The sequence below is a fragment of the Daphnia pulicaria genome, chromosome 6, assembly GCF_021234035.1.
Source record: "Daphnia pulicaria isolate SC F1-1A chromosome 6, SC_F0-13Bv2, whole genome shotgun sequence".
In the NCBI taxonomy this organism is placed as follows: domain Eukaryota; kingdom Metazoa; phylum Arthropoda; class Branchiopoda; order Diplostraca; family Daphniidae; genus Daphnia; species Daphnia pulicaria.
In genome coordinates this window covers 3823284-3841138 of record NC_060918.1, presented here as the reverse complement: position 1 = coordinate 3841138, position 17855 = coordinate 3823284, and the positions used below count along the sequence as shown (strand labels likewise).

Genomic DNA, 17855 nt, shown 5'->3' with positions numbered 1-17855 from the left:
GGTGTTGCGTCACTTTCGGAGCTGCTGCTGCACACGTATACGGGCTTGTTTAGTCGTCGCGGGCGAGGGAATAATAGAAGGAAAAAAAACCTTGGCGCTGCGCCGATTTCATACGCGGTTGCGATGTTGATCTTCTCCGAAGAATTTCGCCGCCCGGGACGCGCGTGCGGACGTGTACACAACATCAGCAGACAAGACTGGCGAATAATATAAACTGATGGGCGCCAAGAGATCGAGCGAAAAAACCAAAAGAAAAAGTGAGAGTAGCACGTCACTCAACGTCCATCCAAAAGTTCCCAACCTATACAACACACACACACAGTGTGTGTCGGTCTTATGCTAAAAGAAAAAAAGAACTATAGTACTAAGTCAAATTGAATATCTATACAGAGAGAGAGAGATAGAGAAGGGACGAGACTTTCCTTTTTTTACTAGGAAGGAATAGGAATGGCCTCCAACGCAGCGGGACGCCACCTGAACGAGGAAGAAGAAGAAAAAACAAAATAAATCCCGAAATCGAATAAGCCACACGTGACGCAATAACCTTGTTCGAAAAAAAATTTGAAGAACGTTTTATCATTTTTTGGCGGGTGTTGAGCGAGGAGATATATTTTTGGCGCATTTATTTCAAAATAATTACCTGATTTCATTCTGCCTTTTTCCTGTTGTTAGACTTATCATCAGCTCATTTAACGATTAGACGGGCGGGGGCCAGTCGTGTACAACAACAACTCGGCAGTCTGTGTTATTGCTTCGCGCGGACTTGTGTTTCTGTCTCCAGCAGAAGGTCTCTCACCTACACACGCTTGTAATTTCGGCGAAGGTTGTCTCGGATAAACATATTAAACCTCGGCGAGCTCAGTACTTTTAGCAAATAGCTCCAGCTGGCGATGAAAAATGTGTACACAATTTTTTTAAAATTTAATTAAATTGAACTTTAGGCGAATTAATAAACTATAAAAAATCAAACCGAAATCAACGAATTTATTATGCCCAATAAAAATATGAAGTCATGAATAATATAACATTGCAGGTTACATGGCCAGACCTCGACTCCACCCGCAAACACGTAAAAGGCGCAGCAGAGAATTAAAAAGAAAAAGAAAAAAAAATCCGTCAATGATTCGATTACACCAAATTTGGCGGTGCGCGAATTTTGTTTGCGCAATTTTTGTTTTGTTTTTGTTTATTTAAATAAGTTTTGGCGTGCATCCATGCATAAGTAGGTTGGAGTATTTCATCATCGCTACATTATAGAATGAAAGGCAAGGGGGGCAACTCTGCTGGCAACTCATACGACGTCATCATTTCCTCCTGCCATATTGCCTCACTCTATGACCATATAAAGTTCGTTTCGTCGTGTGATATTGCACTCCCTCGCCCTATTGATGGGGCGGATGGGGCGGCAGCCAGCCGCTGGCTGGAAGGTGGACAGCAACTGCGTCGCTTGAAAAGAAACCTGACGAGTGCTGCTGCCCTTTTCTGTTAATGGAACTCGGCTGCTCAATTTCTCGACGATATGAAATCGAATTCATTCCATATCTCATCGCGGTTCAATGGACGACCCCGTGGTGTCAAAGTGTGTCTACGCGACACCACCAGCTCTGTCTCACAATAATCGTGTCACGAGTGAGTAGATCCACAATAGTGGACAAAAACACAAATCTCAAATCATTCACGGAAGAAAGAATTCCAGATCCCCTGTCATTATTGCTCAACGTTTCTCCAGCTAAGAATATCAAAGAATATTCGAAGCAGCACAAATGTTTCGGGCTATTGGGTTACTGCTTGTGTATGCTTGTTGACCTCACACACTAGTCTATACGTGCTGCGCAATATATGAATGGTCAAATGATATATTTTCGCCTGTTTCTCGCCATTATTGGTTTTTGTCCTACATATGAACCAAATAAGGAGGTCTCATTTTTCCCAACGACAACGACAATAAAACAAAAAAGAACTTGCGAAAACGAATGGCTCAATTCGCAGTTTTGTTCAATGAAACAACTGGAAATGGAGCGTGTGAGTGTTGCATTAAGAATGAAATTGCACGTCAGTATATCTATAAGTTGAACGCGGGTAATATCATGCCGGCGGGGTATAGTATAGCTACCATATATTCCAACTCACTTTCAGCACGAATAAGCTTCTCGTCTTCTTCTTCTTTTCGATTGAGAAATAACCGAAAAAGAAAGTTTCCTTTTCGTTTTCTTTTTTCGACTGGTGGTGCGTGGGTTTTTCGTCCGTGACCATTTCGATGAGACTTGACGTGCGATTTTTAGAATGTTTGACTAATGCACAGCACCCGAATGATGATGCTGGGCTTTTTAAACGGGAGAAGGGAAATGGGATTGCCGGGCGCAGAATATAATGTATGCGCTGGACCACTTCCGCCATATTGCATCATGCGATTTGTAGGATTTGTAGCCCACGCCGAATGAGAATGGAGGAGAGAGAAATTCGGCAATAAAAAAACAACCAGATTTTATCTCTTCTCTTCTCTGGTTGGGTTGAAAAATTGAAATGAATGGTTAACCGACGCCTCGCCGTTTCTTCCCACTACGAATTGATGATTGACTCATCCGAAATATTAGCTCATACGTGGAGGAAAACTGCTGTGCAGACCAAACAAAGGCAATGGTCATTAAATGAGTCATCGCGTCTTCGGTGTCCAATACGCGGAGATTTCTCCCAACCTCTGGAAGGATAACGCGAGTCCATTAGGTCCGTCGTTTTATTCCAGTTGCGCGAATCCGGTTATTATAAAATCCATGTCTCTTATTCTACCGGGATTGTTTTTAATATCGACTCCATCAGCAGGTTGGTCCATTCAGGTTTTCACATCCCACTCACGTGCAGGAATTTTGATTAACGAAATCTCCAAAACACAATCGTGATGAATCTACTATACAAAACTCGAAAAACTTGTCGAGAAACGGAATAATTTTTACTGGCCGCGGTAATCGGAGAGGTTGTTTGATTGCGATAGAGCGATACAACGTCATCCGGAATTCACACCATTTTTGTTTAGAAACCAAAAGTGCTGGGCTGTCTGAATCAGTGAACTGCATCTGATTTCCATTTCCAAACGGGTTTGTAACGTTGATTTACTTATAAGAAATCTCACTTGACTTTCTTGTTCGCCACTTTTTCGTTCACGCTGTGTTTTAAATCACCCCCCGTCACGCGAAATGACTTGCTGTAAAAGTAACGTAACGTACCGTATAGTGTCCAGGAATTTCGTCATATCATTTCGCATAGTCTTCTGAATCAAAAGAGCGTGTCCAGTTAAGTCATCAGTCACGTCTGGAAATGTTCAAAAGCCATCAGACTGTCTACCTCGTTTATTATTTTTCTGGCCATTTGCTTTCACCGTTTGATCATTTTCTTCTCTTCCAATACAAAGGGAACTCGGATATCGCGAATAACTTATCTCAGTCCTCCAGTGCCTAGACGATTGAACGCATTTTTATATTCCAGAGACAGGATTATAGAGGAATTTGGCAGTATTTCAATGCCAATCGATAAGTTGCTGGCAAATGCAGCATATATATACTGGAAAGTTTGATTTTCCTGTTTGTTTACATTGAATGTAGACCTCAGGCACTTTCTCTGACCTGTTCTCCTTGTCGACTAGAGTCCTACCCAGCAGCCGCAAATTGGAACCGTCAGAAACACTGAGAAAAAAAAAACGATTACCAACAATAGTTTTTTTTTTTCATCTTCCCATATTTCTATTATAGACGGAATGTATATATACGGTTTTTCGTGTCTTGATTCTCGGCCCTTTCTCTCATGTCGTGCATAGGGGCATCATCTCCATCCCGCCCGCAATTCTTACCGCATTCGCGCGCTCTCTTCGCGGCGTGTGACATACATCGTGAAGATTATCAACTCCCATCTGTCACTGTCTCCTTGGCACTGCTGCCTCTCCAAAAGAAAATGAAAAGAAAAAAAATTCTTCCGTATTCGCCGTTCCGTATACGCGAATCGCCCGGCTGATCCAAGAATGCCGCACAGTAACATAAGGCGCGCGGATATACTCAATGAAATCATGACCCAACAATGTCCAGCACGTCTTCTGTGCGTGTTTTCGTAATCATCAGCAGTCTTTATATAAGAAGGGAGAGAAAGAGACAATCGCGCGACGCCCACTGGAACACACGACTACTGCTGTTATAAGCTGCTGGCCCGGTCCGCTTCCACATCCTGGCGTGCTGTGCATTTCTCCACGGCACGACTTTTGAGGAACCGGTTGCGAATGAATGAAGGCGTTGTCTTTCTCTCTTCCAAGTGGTACCGTAGTAGCCTTTTTCCTCCTTCCTTTGGGGGCTATTTCAGGAGCCTCATTTTCATTTTGTTTATATCTTTCGCGAAATAGCCGAGAACCGCCCGGCACGCGTCGGAAAGTAGGCAGGGACAAACGAAAGGAAGAGTGCGCAAGAAAATTTTCAAAAAAAAGAAAACACTTTTAACAATTCGTCGACGATGTGTCAGCGCATGTTGCGGGGGGGTTAATTTAATGCTATTGTCAAGGGCTGCGGCTGTTGGGTGCTATGCGGGAGAGAATATAATAAGGAATGATTCAGAGGCGGGAGACCAACATCTCCTCGAAAGCAAAAAATAATTCAAGGAGCAATGCTGTGACGATTCGCTCTTTTTATACACAAGGGCTATGTATATATATGATCTTTGTTTAGCTCCAGCTCGGTTTTAGATTGTAGCGGAAGTTGGTGGACAAGTCCTATTTAAGCCGAATCAGGTGAGACCACAATTAATCTTCGTCCTTTTTTGTTTTTCTTTCATTTAGTTGTGTTCCAGGCTCTCTGCTGCTGTGCGTGTGATTTCAGTTGAGGGTTTCATTTCGTTGGCCTTAATTCTGAGAAGAAACCAATTACGATTTTTCCTTTTTTACGATGGAAAAGGAAATTACAAACAAACGAATCAGCTCCAAACTGTATAACGATCGCATTTCTCAGTTTCTCACGGCGCGCATTCCAAACTCTTGGGCGGTATATACGATACACACTCAGAGTTTTATAGGAATCCTGGAATTCTAAACCAAAAGGAGCCAAAGCGCATGCCTTCAGAGATAATAGAGAGAGAGAGGAAATTCGCCACTTGTATATACCTATGCGTCGACTGTGTTCATGAGTTAGTTTGCCCCTATTTTTGGAAACACACATTCACATCCTCTTCCTCGAAATAGATCAGCTGATCGCTACGGGATTGTTTATACGTTGGTGTAACGGTGCGAGGCCTTCTTTCATTGCATCGTCACTCCATACAAGGTCAATCGAATTGACAATTCCAACGTGTGTACGTAGCTATAGAAGCAATGAAATGTGTACGTTCATATCAAAAGTATCTATACGGTTTTAGAAAGTTTCCTCCGCGCTTAATGGCCCAGCCAAATTTATACACGAACGTCCTTCGTCAAGGCCCCCATATCTATCCGATGAAATGAAGATGGTCCGTGCTTTTATATACCCACTCCACCGTATATATATCTAGATGGGCAATAGATCTTCGTGAAATGCCATCAAAAAGGGGAAAGAAGAGCATTCGTTCGTCTAATACATTCGCGGTAGTAGTATAGCAGCAAAGTCGTAGATCACAGTAACAAATTGTATAGGTATAGTTGTAACTGTGTGTCGAATCCAAGACCACGCCAGCAGTTTGAGTTTTGGCTCCGTTCCAGCAGCTAAAAAATATATGCGCGAAGAAGAGAGTGAAAGGAAAAAGGAAAATATTAAGTGGGTATATAGAAGACCCCCTGAAATCCCTGCCTTCTTGCCTATTCATTAGTTTGGTTTGTTTTTTGTTTTTCTTCTCTCGGCTGTCACACAGAGCTCAGACAGGCCTAGTGACTGTGGCACATATACAGGACTCCATCTCCTTTGTTAAGCAGATTAGTGGTTCCGATGAAACACATATACTAGCCAGGGTCCACGGATTCTTTGGCAACTCGAGACGGGCGGTTGATTAATCGGTGACAGCTACACAGGATGCGCACGGCCGTCCGTCGCTCGGTCTGTTTTACTCCACCGCGCCCGCGGTACTTAGGCTGGAACGTGCCTCAATCGAAACTTTTCCGTTGTTGGAAATGCCAAAGTTTCATCGTCGTCGATTATTTTTTTTTCTCCTCTTGTTAGTCGAGTTTATAACTGCAGGGCAAAGACGATATAAGGGGAACAAGACCCGAAATTTTATATAAACTATAATAAACCGCGTCGGCATTATGATTAGGTCATCAGTCATTGGGCGGCCAGGCCCGCCAGCGAAGTCTAGAACGAAAGAACCCCTATACAGATCGAACGAGAGAACCTGCAGTCGATGCAAAGCGTCAAACTTATAGATCCGTTCGAACGTGAAAATCCGAAGCCATTAAACATTGCGTCAGCATATCGTCTTGCTGCATAGACCTAGACAGAAAATTATAACTGAATTATTACACCACGAGTTGTCGAGAGAGAGAGAGAGAGAGAGGGGAGAGAGAAAAAAAAAAAAACTCAAGAAGAATGCGCGAGGCATCGGTATTATTTTTCCATGAACAAATCCTGTCACGCGAACCCCCGGCTCGCGTTCGTGCGGTTTAGGTCTCGGAGCGGGTGGATTGGTGTATAACGGGCGGATTGCATTTCCTCACTTTAGTATATCCATCCACTTCCCTGTCCCTTTTTCTATACCCCCCCCCTCTCCATACCAACTTTTAATAACGTGAAACATAACATGAAACTCTATGGGTGTCGTGTCCCATTACCAATTCGTCATTTCATCATCGTCGAGTTCACTAGATGAAAAGTTAGTGACTAAGCCGTCACGCCATCTAGGAATAAGATCCAAACAGACCATCAATCCATAAATCATCAGTCCATTATTTTTATTATTCAACGGCTCAAATGCTCAACGTTTCGATCACTTACGCAGTTTACTTTTAGATCGCGTAGCGCCGGAAGTCCCGGAACATTGTCGGATGTAATCTTATTTCTAATAAATGCCTTCCTTTTTTTAAGTTTTATCGAAATGTGATGGCGCGTAGTTTAAATTAAATCGCGATAAATTTATTTGTAGCAAACGAAACTATTACTTTACATCGGTCGAATTTATCAATTCGGAATTCGCCTTGAGTTAGTTCAATTAGATTTATTAGTGCCGAGTATTTATTTGCGATACACCTCATAGTTAGGCCTAGGGGGGAGAGGAGGGCTAGTTGGCAGGGTCACTTTTTGTGAATTTATTTGAATTTTTTGACCACACGTTTTGCAAATTGAATGAATGAATCAGATTCAGATTTTAATCCTCTATGAATTGATCGAATTTGTTTACAATGTTCATTTACACGAAATTGTGAAATTGAGAAAAACTGTAAAAAAAAGTCTGCCAACTTGCCCCACCTACTGGGTAAGTTGGCAGCTGACGATTCTCCATTGCTCCAAAATTTCTAGGTCGAATTTTGAAAACTTGCAACTCAGCATCTCGTGAGAAATCTGTATGCCAACATGCCCCACCAAATTTCTGCCAACTAACCCCACAGGGTGCTTTTCGAACAAATAAATTGATAACTAAATAACTTTTTAATGTAGAAATGTGGGGTTTCTTTTAAAAATAAGACAAACATTAATTCTATTTTGCTTGGGTTTTCTGACTCTCTTAGAGTTTTATACTATGAGAAAAATGAAAAGTGCTGAGAGGCCCAAAACAAACTTTTTGCCGTTTTTTTTCTTTTTGCTATAACTCCTGTTGGGAAAGTCGTATACTTTTGAAATTTTGTGTGAGCAATCTGGGTGTTGTCTTTCAGATTTGGTGTAAAAGGCTTGATTTGTTTTGGTCTGTAAGGGGTCTAAATAGTAAAATGCCAAATTACCCCACCTGCCAACTAGCTCCCCTCTCCCCTACATATTTCACCATATACAAACATACACATGTTCTAACTAAAATGTTGGTTATTAATTTTCAGTCTGTTATCAATATGCTTTAAAAGTTCAAATTCTTGTAGGGGAGAGTGAGGCTAAAAAGCCTGGGGCGGGTCGCTCCTTTTTAATTATTTAGCTCTGTATTTAATTTTAAAAATTGAGCTTTTAACCATTGAAATCACTTGTAATAGGTTCTTGGCAGGTGCTCTAATTCCAGTCTCTTCATCGTCTGTGATCGCAATCCTAGTGGGAAAAGCGAGATCGGCAATGGTCACCTCTAGTCGTCCAGATCCTCCCTCCCTTTCAACTATAAAAGCCACCACAAGAAGATTAATCTTATATCAATGGAACGAAGAATGGTCCATCTGTACTTCCGGCTGTCTCACTAGAGAATTCTTCCCCTCTATCCAATCCGCTCTTACGCTGAACAAACTCAACCCCTCTTTTGAAGTTATGCAAGTACTATCTGGGCACTCCTTTCTTAATAAATTTATACACCAGATCAAAGTTCAATCTTCTCCACTCTGCTCTTGTAACCAGGACGACGAAACAACTCAACATTTCCTTTTCTCTTGCATGAAATTTTCACAGCAGCGCGATGCTCTGATCAAAGCCGTCAACATAACTCCCTTACACTGGCCACCTAATCTAAATGAATTTTTATGCAACACCATACTTTGGAAGGCCTTCGTGACCTTTATCACCCAAACTAAAAGATTGGTCAAGCCATCCAGTTAAAAACTAGTTGGGTTTATGTTATGAGACCATAAATGTTATACGGTTACTCAGTTCCTTTTATCCCATCTGCAAATTCTTTTCAGCCGTGTTTAATACTCGTCACAATCTCTGGTACCTAGACCGGGGCTAGACGTACTTTGCAGTGCTCAGTCTCAGGACGAGAGGTACCAGGCCGATGTTACAGTTCTTAGTCGTTTGAGGCCTTTCCACTTTGCTAATTCTTTTTCTTTTTTCGGCCGTGTCTACTCCACATAATCTCTGGTACCTCGACAGGGGCCAAACGTACGTTGCAGTACTCAGCCTCAGGACGAGAGGTACCAGTCAGATGTTTTTTAGTCGCTCGAGGCCTTTCTATACATCATTCTACCCCCTTCATAGCATTCTATCTTCTCTCTCTTCCTATATCTTCATAAATCGCCATACATTATCTCTCGTTCATTTCGTGCGTTTTTCATATTCCCTTTCCCATCTCTAGTCCAGTGATGTATTCGTTATTTTTATGCTTTTGACGGTAATATACGGGTAACAATCGCCTTAAGACGAGTAACACACCCTCTAATAATAATAACCCCCGTATCGGCTGTTCTCCCATTAGAATTACAGGGAAAGCCAACTAGCCCCGTTGAAGGGGCATGTTGCGTCATTTTTCTTTTTGTTTTATAACTTTAATAACGCTGAAATTGTAACTAATGAAATTTTCAAAAAAATACGTTTAAGATAAAAGAATTTTTGCTCTTTTTTAAGACCAAAAGATATAAAAAAGTTATTGATGGAGGGAAATGGGAGAGGAAATAAAAAAATTGGTGCCAACCCTTACTACTCTCCCCTAAGAATCATTCATCAGGGAATCGGAAAGCTCTTGAGATTGTTTTGTTACTGTCGCGACAGCAACAAGCGCGCTTGTTGCTTGTTTTCGTAGTTGTTTTCTTTGCTGTTAGGTGAAGCTAGTTGTCATGCTGACTGGCTTTTAGCAAAAAATGTCCCGGCGGAAATATTTGATTCACAGCCGTCCACAGCTCAGACCCTTGATGATTCTTTGAACTTAATTCACGACTTCTGCAGCGCTATCAGCTGCAAAAGTGATTATTTTGTTGCAACATATATTGTGACATCGTGACTCATTTAGCACCATCAGTTACAATGTTACATTATAAAAGGACTAAAACATATAGCTAAGGCTAAAAAAAAATAGCTCAAACGTGAGGCATCTATCTAATTTCAAACGTGCAGGTCTAAATCATGCATGGACCCTAGTTAAAACGGTGAGATATCAAAGATCTCTTACAAGTAGAATCGCGTCCGAAAAGGTAACTCCCGAATGTCGAATTCGACAATAGAGACAAGAAAAGAAACACAAATTCCAAAAATCAAAACAATAAGGCGCTTGTCAATTTATGTTTTTCAAACGCGCGCGATAAATGCCTTGAATTTTAGTGAATATCTACCTCATAGGTGGCGGTGACTTTTAGTATTTTACCTTTAACATCACGTGACACATGATTATTTACATATGTCAATGCCGCTTTTGCTTTTAAACGTGTCGAAGCAGTCGAAATAAAATTTGTGAGTAGAAAACATTTTGTTGAATTCTCTAAACCATTTTTTTGAACTAACTACCGGTATAGAAAAACAGGCGTAATTTTTTAAATTTTAAATGGGCGGGATCTCGGAAGCCGAGTGAAAAAACAGACGGGTCGCCGAGCCCTTTGCCGAAGTCATCCACTCCGCGTTCCAGGACTGATTGATGCTGGCATTTATCATGGACTTAAGCGAGTTCCGACATTTCATAGAGCCGGGATCGTTAGTAGAAGAAACAGAGAAATCAGTCCAGAAACTGGCTATCTGCATGCTAGGAGAGGACGGGTTTGCGGAAGTGAAAACAATCAGTGCGGAACGTAAAGCTAAGACCCTGGCAAAGACTGGGGCCTTTTGCGGAAAAAGGTCGGTTGCAGGTTGGAAAATAATGGGAAGATGCTTATGAGAAAGAAAGATTTCGAACGATTTGAATTTTTATTACGTGTGAATGGGAACAATTTATGCATCTTAAATGTTGGTCCAAATCCAAAACTTTGCTATTTCTTCAGATAGAAGGGAATTTTTTCCTTTTTTTACTTGCTTGAGAAATTGGAGTGGATTTGAATAGTTTCCAAGATTGTACCCTTTTTATATCAACCTAAGAAGGCAAAATATTTTGCATATTCATTGCATTTCCAGTGCAAAATCTTCCTTTGTTACATTTACATCATATGCTCTCTCCTGGAGTACTCCGTCAATGATTTGTGGTAGGATTTCCTCCACATCAACCAATCTTGATTGAATTGAACTCAAGACATCCATTTCCTCCTGTAATCTTCATTCATAGTTGGGACTAGAATTCTCATTCTGTAGATCTTGTTCAAAGTTGGGTTGGTTGGTCTAAATCGATCATCCCATCCCGGGTCAGACAAAATCAGATCATGCACCTGAGTTACAGTAGGTCATGTTAGTGTGTAGGCCTATTAGATATTTTAATTGTGTATTAACTAAGAATAGAACCTACCTCTTCATAGTGTTCTGGGCAGTGAATTATGTCAGATGAAAAGCCGTATGCTGGAGTGCTGAACAAACCGAGTTACACAAGCATTTATTCTCAATCCACTGATTGTTGTTGTTGCAAACTTTTAGATTTATTAATTCTTATGTTCCACAACTCAGACAACCTGGAAGATGGTTTTTTTTCAACAATTCTTGTAAGATACACCACTGTTTGACTGAAAGAACCATCTTAAACAAAATGTATCTGCATTGCTCTGGTTGATCTGTTGCCACACCTAGAACACAAAATAAAAGTTAGAAATTTTAGTGAAGGCTGTCAATTGGAATTTTTTTCAATTAAATCAATTTGTTACGCATTATTTTGATCATTTCAAAGGGAGATACAGGTTTAACTGGTGATTTTGGAGTAAAGGGTGATAGTGGGCCCAAATGTGATAAGGGAGAAATCGGAGTTGAAAACACTGGTGATTGGACCTAAGGGAGATATGGGTATCAAGGGTGAAACTGGAGTTGAAGAAACTGTACCTTATGGTATTAAGGGAGACTTGGGTTAGTATAAAAACATATTTTAGCATTTAAATATTTAGAATGAAATAGATTAGTATGTTTAAAAATTGGAAAATGGATTTCGAAAAATAGGAATAAAGGGAGATACGGGTTCATCTAGTGAAATCGGAAATAAGGGTGGCAGTGCACCCAAAGGTAACAAGAAAGAAATTGAATTTGGAAAAACTGCTGGTGATATTGGACCTAAGGGGGATATATATAGTTCGTTGGCTTTTTCTTGGGAAATTCCAAATGAAGCCCATGCAGGTGCCATTTTTTGGCCGATAGTTTCGTTTATTTTTATTTTAGTGTTTCTTAATGGATATTTGTGTTAAATACTATGCGTTGGATTAAAGCAGATAATCTGGTCTAATTTATTTTTATTGTGCCGAATGTTATTTGTTGGGATAGAGCTGGTTATCCATTTCAATGTTTTCATTGTGCCCCATCTTTTGTTTAATTTGACCAAAAACTGAATACTGATGTGACGTGTTGGGGTAGAGCTTATTATCCAGTCCCATTTTTTATTGTGCAAAATCTTTTTTGATCTTTGACAAAAATTTAATGCTGGCATAATATTTTTCCGGCATAACGTTTTTTTTTCAAGCCTTTTCGAACGACCCCCTTCACAAGAACAAAGAGCTCTGTATCGTTGAATCGGTGAAGACCAACCTTATCGAACTTTTCCTCCCTTACAGTCCAACAGAACTTCCTAGCAATGGAAATAGTCAAGCAATAATTTAAAATATTACTTAGAAGTTTATCCTTGTTTAAACTTCCAATCAACACAAATCTCAAATTCTGAAAAAAAAACAATTATTTTAAAATATTTTTTACAACAAAAAAGTAAACATACCAAATTCCCATAAGCTAGCTCTTGGTTCAGAACCTTTCTTTTAAACCTTCTTTCAAAATTTTCTAAGTCGGATAAATCGTTCATAGGGAACTTTTTGATTAGGTTATCTACGGCAATGAAACTTAGATTTTTGTCGCTCGATTCATCTGCGTTAAACCTTAGCTTCGAAACAAATTCAGTAAGGGCATTAAGTTTGAGTGCCATATCCTCTTGACGTCTCAGCGTTTCTTGACTGTTTTTATATGTTGCAGCTATCATTCTGTAGTATTTGTCCTGATTCAATAGTTCGGATACTGCTGATGTAGTTCTTGATTGATTGCTTTCTTGCAACTTGAATGATTGCACCTCTTCATTCACACGAAGTCTTTTACTTGATACTTCTATTGAAAAAAATTGTAAATAAATAATAACAGTTAAATTTTTTTTCGTTACTTGGTGTGTTAGGTGTAACCTGTTAACCCCCCACAGCTTCTTCATCAGTTTCGGCTTCTTCTACGTTCAGCAGCATCGAAGAAGGTTGAACTGGAATTTTAAAAAGTTTTATTATTTGTTAATGTGTAAATTTATATTGACTGTGTATAAATAAAAATAGAATTCTAAAAACCTACTTTTTTCCCCAACAACTACTGTGTCTGTCCTTTTTACGTGCTCGCTTGCACTGCCAGATGAATTTATTGAACGAGTTTGGCTATCAATTCTTCTGGTTTTAGGGGTTTCTTGTAATGGCTTTCCTCTTCCTCTGGCAAATCTTCTTCCCGTTGTCTCAATCGAACATGGTCCAGAATATTTCGCCCCGATAAAGTAGTTTCATAAGAATAATGACATAAAGATTCATCAGAATCATTATTCAAGATATTTAGCAATGCATCGTGTTTTTGGATATGTGGCTTTTTTATTTGAACTTTACGCAGAAGGGTAGAAAAATTGTTCGGTGCATTAGATTCGACAGTTGAAGAGAATGGCCTTCCAATTCCAACACAACCACCTGAAGACCACTACAGAAACAACCGAGAATGAGCTATTGTTACCAAACACAAACTTACACGGTCGGCTATTAAAGACCTTGTTAATCGTCTTGTTAGTCTTGGCCATAACATCCATACTGATGCACGTACAATTTGTAAAACCCCTGGAACAAAAATTAATTCCGATTCTTTTCAACATTTTGTACTTATTAAAGGGCTTCTTCTCAAACTGAAATCTGGTATTATTAATAATGGGAACGGATTCACATAACAATTCAGTATTTACGGGTATAATCTTTATAAAAGTGGAACAACAGCTTTCTGGCCATTTCTTTGCCGAGTCTTGAATGCGAATGATGTATAGTCGCCCTTTCCCTGTGTAAATGTTTTGTGGAGATGGGGAGAAACCACCAATCTAAATCTTTATCTTAAACCTTTTTTAAATGAACTTAAACCTTTAGAAGAAAATGGAATTGATGTCAACGACAGACATCTTGTGGTCAAATCAATTGCTTTTATTTGTGATGCACCAACTAGAAGTTTTGTAAAAAGAATTATTGGTCATTCTGGTAAACATGCATGCGAAAGGTGTACAGTAATTGGAGAGACTGTAAATAACCACATGACATTTACAGCGATGAGCTCTAGACCTCGGACCAATGAAAGTTTCCGATCAGGTCGAGATCGACGACATCACAACGAACCAACATCTTTACGTTTAGAATGGATATTGTAAAAGATTTTCCGATTGACTATATGCATTTGACTTGTCTGGGTACATTTAAGCGATATTTAGGAATTGTTTTATAGGGCAACGTTTCCGACGAGGATCGAATTCACAAGTTAAGTAATCATGTGCTTAAAATGTTTGATGAATTAGTCAAATTATTTTGTAAATATCTTCCAAATGAATTCAACCGCAAAAGACAACCATCAAAGAAGTTGGGACACTGGAAAACAACAGATTTTCGGACATTTTATTTGTAAACAGGTTTAATTATTTCAAAAGAAGTTTTGCCAGAAGATGAGTGTAATAATTTTTTGTATTTCGTTGTTTCTGTGAGACTTTTATTGTCACGTTCTCCAAAGAAATCAGATTGGGTTCGCTAACCGGTGTCTTCGGAAATATGTCCACGATTTTGGTGTTATTTATGGCGCTCACCATCTTGTTTACAATTTTCACAATTCAATTCACCTGACAGATGACTGTAGCTTCCATAAATCATCACTTTTAATTATATTGGTGCTTTCCCATTTGAGTCTTATCTAGGAGAAATGAAGAAGGAAATTAATGGAACCAACAAACCTTTGGCTCAATATTACAGACGGTACAACAGACGATTGCACTTTGAGGAATCAAATCCTTATCAGTATAATAAAACTAGTATTTTTGATTGTTACGAGAGGAATCGGGAGATTCTTTTATTATGATATCTTACACTTCCATTTACAAAATTAGCACAATGAAAAAATGCTGTCAAGTCATTGTGGCCCAGGAACTCTATATAATTGAAGGCTAAGATGGATTAAAATTTAACTTTTTCACATTCCCTATGCCAGCCACCGATCTCGGTATGTATGTTTGCGATAAACTAAGTAGAAGAAAAACAACTGTTCCAATAACAGTGGTTAAAACAGCCCTCCTTCCTTTTCAAGACTCTGAGAAAGAAGATAAATGCTGGTTGGTTGTTCCTTTACTTCATACAATGTTGAACGGTAGAAATTGTGTTTGACTGATTTTAAAATCTGACTGACAGCTAACTGACTATGCGCAAATTTATGTGCATCCCACTGACTAAAGTATTGACGTGGTTTTCCATGATGAAAAACTGATGCAATCAATTTTATTATTGACAAAGAGCTTTCTGATGTGAACCGAAATAAACATGTTGTTACTTTACTTATCAGTTCGGTTTTTTTAATGTACCCAAAGTACGTAATTAAAGATCACGGATCACACATTCTTTTTTATACCAGTGAAAATCATTCTGAAATTACAGAAACGAAAACTTTCAACTTCAAAATACTCTTCCGGGTGGTTTGAACCATTATCCTATATGATATACCCACTGGAAGCAAAGATCATAATAACTGATGGCAGGCGCTCCACACTTATTGCATTAGTGATGTTAGTCATTAAAAGTATGAAAGCTGATGGCTGTTACAGCTCTGTTTCATTGTTGTGAAACATTCTCTGTAAACCAAGGGTAATACAGACTATTCTTAAATACCTTGTATGAAGTCTTGTATCCAGAGTACGTTACCCAAAGTTGTTGAGTCTCTGATCCAGTGCTGGGAAACTTATTCTGTGAACAAAGGGTAATCCAGACTGTTTTAAAATACTCTTTTTAAAGTCTGTGTCACCGAGTACGTTATCAAAAGATGTTACAGTTCTGACCCATAGCTGTGATAGTTATTTTGTGAAACAGGGGTAAAACAGAATATTTTCCATATCCTGTATGAAGTCTGTAAGCCAAAGTATGGATATAATTGTTAAAACAGAGGTGTTACTTGTCTGTTTAAAGCCAGTGATACAAAGAAAATATATTCAATGTATTACAATGAATAACCAGTGTACGTACAGGCAAGTGTTACATACAGATTACAGACATTGAAAATAACATCTAATTCAGAGGTGTTACAGATCTGTTTTCAGTATGTTTCTCAGAAAAACGGGAAACAGAGTCTGTTACAGGGATGTGTGCCACTTGGGCGGTAGCAAGAGAGAAATTGGAGTTGAAGCCGTCAGACCTAAAGGTGATAAGAGAGAATTGGGTTAGCATACAAATTCTTACGATAGAAGTACTTTTATTAATTTTTTTATCAATGATTTAAGTAATTTTTTCTTCATTATTTCATTATATCAGTTTGAAATTTTGTATTATCTAAATATTTGACCTTGTACAAATGTATAGAAGAAACAAATGTAAATGTCACATTCGGATTCTCAGGCGAAAAGGGAGACATTGGACAAAAGGGAGACACTGGTCCATCGAATGAAATAGAGGGAGATGTCGACCTATCTCACCGGATATTGGACCCCCTGGGGAAACAGGCCTAAAGGGAGATGTTGGACAATCGACCAAGGTGATCGACCCCATCATCTAAATTGAATTTAAGTATTAATTTTTCAATATTGTTAATATAATTATAGCAATTTATGTTTCCCTTACCTGTACCTGTATATTTTGTTATCCAGTAGTAGAGTGGAGAATTCCATGGGTTAAAGAAGTAAATTTAACTGTAGCTGTCTATGTTTAAGTTTGTTTTTAAGATTTTTTATTTTCATTTTTCGCAAAAAACTGTCTATAAACATGTGACTAACGTATACTCGTGTTTTTTAATTTTAAGTTGATTTTGACTTTTTTCTTTCTTTAGATGACTTGTTAGTAAAACTTTTTGCTCGCAGTTATTTCAGATGTTCAGTCTATCTTTTCTTGAAGTTTCTTCCTTTTGAAATGATTTTTTTCAAATTAATTTTTTTTTCTTCATCTGCATAGTTTTTGTCTCTTTTCACTTGACTTGATTATACGAATTCAAGTCCAGTTTTCTTCACCCATTGGCTTGTTTTTGTTCGTTTTTTTTATTCATTCCTGTCACTTAAGCCTCTGTGAATAACAGCTGGGATATTCGTTTACCTGTTCGTAAATATCATCTCTAAATTACATAAGGCTTTAAATAGTATTGATACTTGGATAGGTTTAATTAATCATATTTTTCCAATTGATAAGCTTCAGATTCATTTTCTGGCACATAGATTTCTTTGTCTTCAGACAAGTGTCTATTTTCAGAAACTTTATGGTTGTCCAAGACTTCGTCCTCCAAGATATCTTACTCATCCTCTGTGAATTAAAGTATTAAATTTCTAAAGTTTGGTTGATATTATTAGTAATTTAATTTTTATTACACATATACTTCAACATTAGAGAATAGTTGTGTAGTCCACATCTAAAAAATTATATTTTGTTGTAGCTTCCCTAAGGTAAAGTTTATTATTATTATACTTCCATGCTGTATAAAAAACTCTCCTAATGCACAACCTCCATTTTATTCTTCATTACTTTCTTCAGGTAACTATTGAGTTATACTAAGAGCCATATTGACTATACATTGGATAGGCCGCTACTTAACCTCATTTAAAAGAAAATTTTTCAATTGGTATCAATATTTGTTTTGTAGGATTGGATGTGTATATTTCTGGAAAATATTTCTGATCCTGTGAACATGGCTCGTTACTGTGTTTCAGCTGTTATTATATATTATATTATACCAATTTCTATATTTTCTACCACCCAAGGA

General features: G+C 38.6%; 1 long non-coding RNA gene across 1 annotated transcript; it reads left to right on the top strand.

The window, feature by feature from the left end:
* Positions 1–4599: 4599 nt before the first annotated feature.
* On the top strand, positions 4600–13120 carry LOC124342514. Its single transcript, XR_006918896.1, has 3 exons — positions 4600–4762; positions 8108–8375; positions 13036–13120. It is a non-coding gene; the product is annotated as an uncharacterized LOC124342514 (long non-coding RNA).
* The last annotated feature ends 4735 nt before the right edge of the window (positions 13121–17855 follow it).